The following is an 8,272-nucleotide window of genomic DNA, read 5'->3' as shown; positions in this document are numbered from 1 at the left end:
TGCCAGACTACAAAGACCTGAGGGAGACAAAAAAGAAAAGAGTGTCAAACTGCTACTTCCCCACTGTCTGTTAACATCAGTAGCTTCAGTTGAAGGGCAAAATATTTTTTTTGTTGTGGCAGCAAAAAACTGTTTCACAACTTTTCCCAAAGCATCAGATCAGTCAAGCATTTCTCTATTTTATAAACCTAACTTTCCTTTCATTGGCTTTTCACTAAAGTGGACAACTTTAATGTCCCATCTTCTGATTGCATACTATTGTGCTTAAACAAAAAACACATTTCTGTGTGTTGTAATCAGATTTTGCCATTCCATTAGCGGTTTCCCTTTTTTGCAAACAAAAAGGTTTAATGTTAATGGATGACACTGCCAGAAAAAGATCAACAAGTTATTTGAGGAACTTGATCGATGACTTTAAGAATCATAAGAATCAATTTCCTGACTGAAGTTTTGTAAAACTTGTGAGTTCTAGGAGGGCAGTACCGAATACAGTAATGACTTCAGAACCACCCTGTAAACTCAAATCACACATTACGGAAATGCCCTTTTCTGAAATTCATACGAAGCATAAATTGAATGTCCCTGAGTTCATGTCCGTTGTGTAACATGTGCAGGTGACTCACACAAACATACCAGACACGCTGTTCACAGGACAGAACGTTTAGCCTCAACAAGAGGAAGTGAAATCACAGGAAGAACCGTCAATTTCTTCACCTGGTTGGTTCAAAGCCAAAATGAGTGTCAGCCCAACAGCAAAAATCAGCAATGCCAGTCAACGCTATCTCAGGTTTATTTAAATATACAAATACACACAAAATGAATATCCAGAGGTGTAACTGTGCTCAGCAGGTATGACTGTTTTCCCCCTAATTAAAATATTTAAGTGCAACATAGAGACACAGCAGGGGAGTTTTTTTCTGCGGGCGGTAATGTGTCCCCTGCATACCTGTTCCCAAAAGTGCTAAGGTATGCAAAGCAGTCTCTGTTACGAGCTGTGAGGTTCAACATTCTGGCATCAGTGATATCTGTTCCCCATTAACGGCCTATTCCCTGCCCACTCTCTGTTTACTCAGAACTTACTTCAAAATGTTAAGAAGTTTGGGCTTGTGGAGGCCGAGGCTCAGATCAGTCAGGCAGAGATAAGAGCTGCACACCATGTCAACAGCACGTGGGGAAATGAATTTGCAGAGCAGGTGCTGGACATTCTGAAGTACCAGTCATGACAGGAGGCAGCGGTGACTGTAGCCATCACTCATTCGGCTACGCTGACTCATACATTGCAAACCTCTGCTGCCCTGTTGTTGCACTTTCAGAAACAAAGAGATTTACCTCGCAATTACACACCGAGTACACTCTGGACAGAAAGATGAATGACACGCTTGTATGAGTCAGTTTAGTTTTTTGTCTAATCTGATCGTTTGTTTTTAACTCTTACATTGATAGTTGATATATTTCAGCTATTATTAAATAAAACCCAATAAAAAAAAGCTTATGATATAATCAAAAACATGAATCTTGCCTTCAATGGAACAAGGTTTTTAAGATTATTTTCAGACCTTCCTAAAGCAAAATTAAGACGACTCCAAATGGGAAAAGTCTTGGACTACTATACATCAACCATGTTAACCTGTTTAAAATATAGCAACAGAAATCGTTGCCCACGATTAACCTCATCCTCACACTGCAATAATCCTCAGAAGGGATACATTTCGCCTGGGAAGGCTCGTGGAAAGAGGGTTGTTTTTTCTCTTGAACACGGCTGTCTGGAACCACACAGAAAACCATGCTCACATTTCATGGGTGTAGTAGTGGTATTATAGTGTCGGCACGTTCTGACCACCAGGTAAGCATACACATTAAGGTCAAGACAGAGTTTCTCCATAGGCTGGTGAGTACAATTAAGTAATGCTCCATTCACATGAAAAAGGACTGTTTATTACATATGACTACATTCTATGAGGATGATATTTACATTATAAATTAATATTATTGGCAGGAAACATTAAAGAAAAACTAAAACACGACATTGTGCAACAATTACAGCAATTTGCAGTTTGCAGCTATATGGTCAGGAAGAATCCAATATAGCAGGTCTGAAGAAAAACCACAAGACAAATGCCAACACCAAAGCAGCAGTCAGCATACAGCTGTCACCCTGCAGCTCCTCACTGTAGCTCAACTGGGCAGACGCCCGACCCTCAAAATCCACTTCAAAAGCATGAAGTTCTGCCTCTGCAGCAAAAAGTTTTGATGGCGTTTAATAAAATGAAACTCAACCCAACCAAGAATGGTGAACCACAGCATGCACGGTGACGCACAGGAATGAATGCAAGCCCCCCTTCCTTTACAAATGCCTTATGTTCAGGGCAATGTTGAGTAAGGAAATAAGAGCTGTGAAACTTATGTTTCTTCAGAGGGTGAAGGAAGTGACAACTGACGGAGCAGATGCAGCGAGGCAGCCGACAGATATTCAATCATTACATTCTTTAAATGCGATAGAGGCACAACTGAATGCCTGCCCATGGAGAATAGCACCAGTATAAGCAGGATTAAAACGTCTTACCTAACTGGATCTAGTTTGACTGAGTCAACTTGTGTCTGTTCGACTTACTGGAACATATGGATGGATGAACAACTTTATTGTACATAAAAAATGCACATGAAAATAAAAATTAAATTAGTACTGGTAGGGGAAGGTGGGGTGATTTGTGCATTTTGGAAGTTGCAAAACCCCTTGTTTCTAGAAAACCGTGGAAGAAATTGGAAATGTGACCACATATTTAAGAAGAGCCATCCATTTGACTCATCCTGTAAAGAAGGGAGACACAAGGAATAAGATATAAGCACATTTAAGCTCAAAAAACTGTGTTTTGCCTTTCAAAGTAAAATTTCCATGATCAAGGTTTTTTGATTATTGTGTCTGAACAATTATAGACACGTTTGAAAACATTTGACACATGTTTTAGTGCTTTGGTATGCTACACTTTGAGTCTATATAGTTAGCACAATGTCAACCCTAAATTGCTGCATCATGCCTATTATCCAAAATTCTGGGGATGGGGTGATTTGTGCGCAAGGGCCTGGGTGAGTTATAAGTAAGTAAGTAAGTAAAATGTATTTATAAAAGCACATTTATGACAGTTTGCACTGTCCAAAGTGCTGTACATAGTGCATTCAGTAGGTAAACAATGAAGGTAAAATAACAATAACCAAAATAAAAGACGTAAAGCCCATACATCCACATAAACACAGATAGTAGTGCAGAGGTAAGTAAGTAGTGCAGAGGTTAATGGGGAGGAAACACCAGGGTGTACATATGGGTTTTGAGCCTTGATTTAAAGGCAGAAATGTAGGGGGAATCACATTTGTCAGGTGGCAGTTGGTTCCACAAGCACGGAGCAACTAGTGCAAAGTACATTTCTGAGAGTTGTGCCAGTGGCATGGCTGTATACGCTGGTCACCAAAAGAAAGTGATAGTCTACAGTAGCTCAGGAGAGAGTGACATCTCAATTCCACTTAACGACACCACTGATGAGAGTTCAGATGGCCAGAAAGATGATGATGGTGACTTTGTCATTGTGACACAGTGACGCACAAATCACCCCACTACGTGGGGTGATTTGTGCGACAAGACAACTTTTTTTCCGAAAGCTATATTTCTTAAACAGTTTATTCCAGATCCAAAGTTTTTATTGCCAGGGATGCACAACATCCTGAAATATATGTACATATTTGAGTTGGAGACATAACTGTCAAGGCCTCACTTTAAAATCACTTTGAGTAAAAAGTTGCACAAATCACCCCACCTTCCCCTATATAAATTAATAAATAAATATACAAATAAAGTCAATACTATAAAAATGTTGATAGTCCCAATGGCTCCTCATTAATTTTGTGTTAGGTGACAGAGGCAAATTTCCTTCATAACAACCCATACATACACGCACTGCTTGTTTGTATGTGCAGACTATATTATTTACAATACCCATTACTCAACATGTCAAGCAGCCACACTTTGAGCCTGTTGTGCAAATAAGCAAGCAAACATTTCTGGTCAACCCATACTTGAGCCAAAAACAACACTGCCTTTGACATTGTCCGTCTCTCGGTGTGTGTGTGTGTGTGTGTGTGTGTGTGTGTGTGTGTGTGTGTGTGTGTGTGTCACATATATAATTTCAAAGACAGAAGTGAACAACAAAGCTGTTCTGTTGACTCTTCCTGTGCACAGGGAAGCAGAAGTGGTCGTTTGTTTCATATTCATCACAGGCTTCAGATTTCCTTTCTGCTGGATGGTGCAAACTATGTTGCGTCACTACACACGTTCTCCTTGCTTCCTCGTATGGGGAGGGAGGTTTTAATGCTTATAAAACCTTTGACATGTGACAGCCATAATTGTCGTGTTCTGACAGGAACGCACAACAACACAGTACTCGATGTGCAATAAAGAGGACTTAGAGCCAAAGACGGAGGAAAAGGGGAGGGTTTTCTACGTAAGGTGTAAATAGCAGGAGTTCATCACGATACGATATTAGATCGATTCATTAGACAGCGATACAATATTATTTGCCGATATCACAAAGTCTGCGTGATACGACTTCGATGGGATTGGATTCAGGGGTATGTGATCGATATAAGAGCTAATATTATATGCCCATTTAACACAACCCGTTACATTTATAACGTATTATAGCGTATATTAAAGGCGGCTATATGCATCAATGTTTGGGCGTTTGATCTCTACCCAATGAATCGATGAATTGATCTATGGATGTACACCCCTTTTTTTCTAAATGTGTGCTCCCCAAAGTAAGAAAAATTAACTGTGTGCCTGCAGGTTTGATTTCAGCTCTACAGCAGCAGATCTCAATAATTGGCGCACCTCTAACCGACTCCTCGTGCTATGCTTATGCTCAATAAACACAAGAAACCGGTGAACACAGGCATTCCATGCTCTTCCCTTTTCTTCACGAACCAACACTCAAGATCCTGGTGCAATCAGCTGCTGTTGTGTGGCGCACATTGCTCCAAAATGTTGTCTTGAATTGCCTTGAATTTTGTCTTGATTTTTTTTATTTCAAAACTTTAAATTAGTTCTCATTATCATCAGGGGACAAGATTCCTGTTGCTTGATACTCCAAAAGTGGTAAATTGATTTACACACATATTTAGGGTAACAAGGCTTTAAAAAGCTGGTAGAGCTACATTGGGCGAAACGCTGTGCAACATGGCTAGGGGGTTGCCTTCTGTATCTTCTTCTCACACATTACGATCAACCAGACCTTGGCCTGAGTGATAAGACATTTCATATCTAAACCATAGCTCTGTGCAATACCAAGCAGTGGGACATGGGATTAAAACCCTTAAAAACCTCTTTTATGGTGAAGCTTTGTTCGATTATTAATGGTAATGTGATGATGGTGAAGCAATGTAAACTTTGATTTAGTGGCATGGGGGGTAACACAGAACGTTCCATTCTGCATGCTGTAAATCATTTTCTATGTTCCCGGGAAATTGTACCAGTGAAAACGCATAAATAATGATATAAAAATAACATTGCTTTCGCTGATGGTCTCATTTGCTGTTACAGGTCATTAATGATCATCAAAAAAAAATTAAACATTTTCAGAAACATTTAAAAGTTCCTCGTAGGAGGTTTAAGTTAAGGCCATTTTGAAGGAAATAACTTCAAATAATACTACTTTCTTCCACCATGTTCATATTTTGAACATTCAATGGTGAGAATTTGGGGGCAGCAGCAGTGCAGAATAATTATTCAGGAGTCAGGACGGAGAATCAGATTCAAGCATCCACTATGTTTGTACGCCTGTCTTTGAGCAATACATTCAGGACTCCAGATCAGTTGAACTCTGACCTCACAGAGAGGGAAGAGGGGGGAGAGGCAATTTACCCCTCCGGATATTTAGAAATGATCACACACTGCAATAAAAAAGCTTTATGCAACCCAAAAAGACAATCCCTTAAAAATGCACAGCTGAGTACGAGACCCTTAGGGCTAATTTAACACCTTAATTGGCTAAAAGCAAGCCGGCCTGCTGGGATACTTTGGGGGCGGGGACAAGACTCTTTGCGGAGTGTGGCTCAATGAAGGATGAAGTAGAAACGATGAGAGCTAATGGGTAAATCCTCTTTTCCTTTTGTTAAACCCACATTTGAGAGTTGGAAGGTTGCACAGTCTGAGCAAACAGGACAGGAGTGATAAGGACGAGGACTAAGGGTCTAATTCCAACGAGATAAAGAGACCCACACCGCCTCACACACAAGAACAAACTGTATAGACACCCACATACATTAGAGACAGGCTACTGGTGCAGTAGACATTAAGACTGTCAAACAAACCTTACAATGAGCATCGAATCCTTTTTCTAATACCACAATCCTTAACGGTGTAGTCAGTGATTCTGGAGAATGCTTGTTAGTAAAATCAGTGATCCTCACGATTGACTACCCGTCCGTACTGTGTGTGCAGAAAAATGAATCTGGTGTTAATACACAGCTCTCTCTTAAAGTAGAAAAACTCAAGATTTTTTTTTTATTTACTGGTCCCAGGCACTTTCTTGCTTGTGTTTCTGCTCTTCACTCCCCTAAAGAACCCAATCAGTGTGGGTGGTACTTTAATGTCTGCCTTGGATTGTGATATGAGTTTTTGTGGGTGTTACTTGCTGTTCTGTACTTTTCTTTATCAAATAAGCTATCTCATGCTCAGTCATGCCACACCTGTATCGAATGAAAGACTCCAAACTGACTTGTATTCAGCTTTAATGTACAGTAAATGGTGTCAGGGTTTATCATATGATCACGGAGCAGCTGTCATGCACCATGTGCCCTGTACACTAAAGCTATGTTAGTTGTAAAACAGGCTTGTAAATACAAACCTGGAACAATTCTTATAATATTTCTTATTATATATATTGTTTTGCCTAATATTTTATGTTGATAGAACACTTTTATGTTTTCATTCATTTTTCAATAGTTTTGTTTAAGCAATAACTTTTGTAAACACTGGTCAGCATTTAATATGACAAACGTTATAGAGTAACTATGTAGGGAGTAGCCCAACAGTAGCCATTCACAACCCTTTCTACATAAAAAAAGAGGGACGGAAAAATGAAAACAAGAAGTCGGTCACTGGTGCTGGTCTTGATTATGTCCCTCTCTCACATTCCTTTGCAAGGCAATAACACAGGCTCCATTGAGACCCACTGCACTAACAACAAGATCATTGAGGAAGTGTCAGACAGGCTCGTCACGCACTTTCCACTGACCCCTTCCAGCCACAGCGATTCAAATCTGATTAGCCCCAGCTATGCCATAAATCAAATTGGCATACAGCAAAAATTATCCAGTGATCCAATTCTCAGCAGTGAAATATTTGGCTATCTGTCAAGCAACAGGAGTCAGCTGTGCAATACAGCAAGATTGGAAGGCATTTATAGCAAACTGAGGCTACAGCATGTATGATCGGAAGTCTGCTTTGCAATTGCAGTGTGTTTCAGCTTGACTTAATTTTAGGGCAGGAAGGGCCAGCCTGCTGGTCCACGTGGTACATGGATTGCTGGGAAATTCACATTTTATGTATTTATTTAGCTTCTTAAGAGTGCTATACAAAGAGCTCAGTAGGCCTCTTAGCTAGATTACTAGCAAGCAACAACTGATTTCATTACAGAGAAAATGTTTTGAACTCAGGTAATTGTTGGAATTAAAAATAAAAAGTCCCTCTTCTGATTCAGATGAAATTGAATTGATTGATATTTAACTTGCTATGTTAAAACCTTAGCCCCCGCTTCACATGGAGACATAAAGCAAACACAAATCTCATGGGATGATAGCTCTGGTGGAGAGACGCGGGCCATTCTTAAGATAGCAAATACTATCACTACTAAAGGGAAAACCCTGACTGTCTCGCTATGCTAACCCAGGCTTGACAACAATAGAGATGAGCGAGGAGGGGCTATTGTACTGGATACTATAGCATTTGTTCTGTGCAGTGTACTGTCTCAGTTCACTGGATATTTCAATTACTTCCTTTATTATGCGGTTACATAGCTTCATACAGTATAAGTGCTATCACCTTTACCAGAAAACAATTTGAACATTGAGCAAAACGTTACATTAAACTGCCCCACATAGCTAAAATACCACTGTAGTGCCTCTACAATTTACCCGTATATCATACAATCTGTGTAATTCCGTTGGTAATTATGAGCTTTAGAAGCAACCCACCAAGTCAAATTCCTCATGTGTTCAAACTGAC

This window comes from Ammodytes marinus (assembly GCF_949987685.1).
Source record: "Ammodytes marinus genome assembly, chromosome: 8".
Taxonomy (NCBI): Eukaryota; Metazoa; Chordata; class Actinopteri; order Uranoscopiformes; family Ammodytidae; genus Ammodytes; species Ammodytes marinus.
This window is presented reverse-complemented; position numbering follows the sequence as displayed.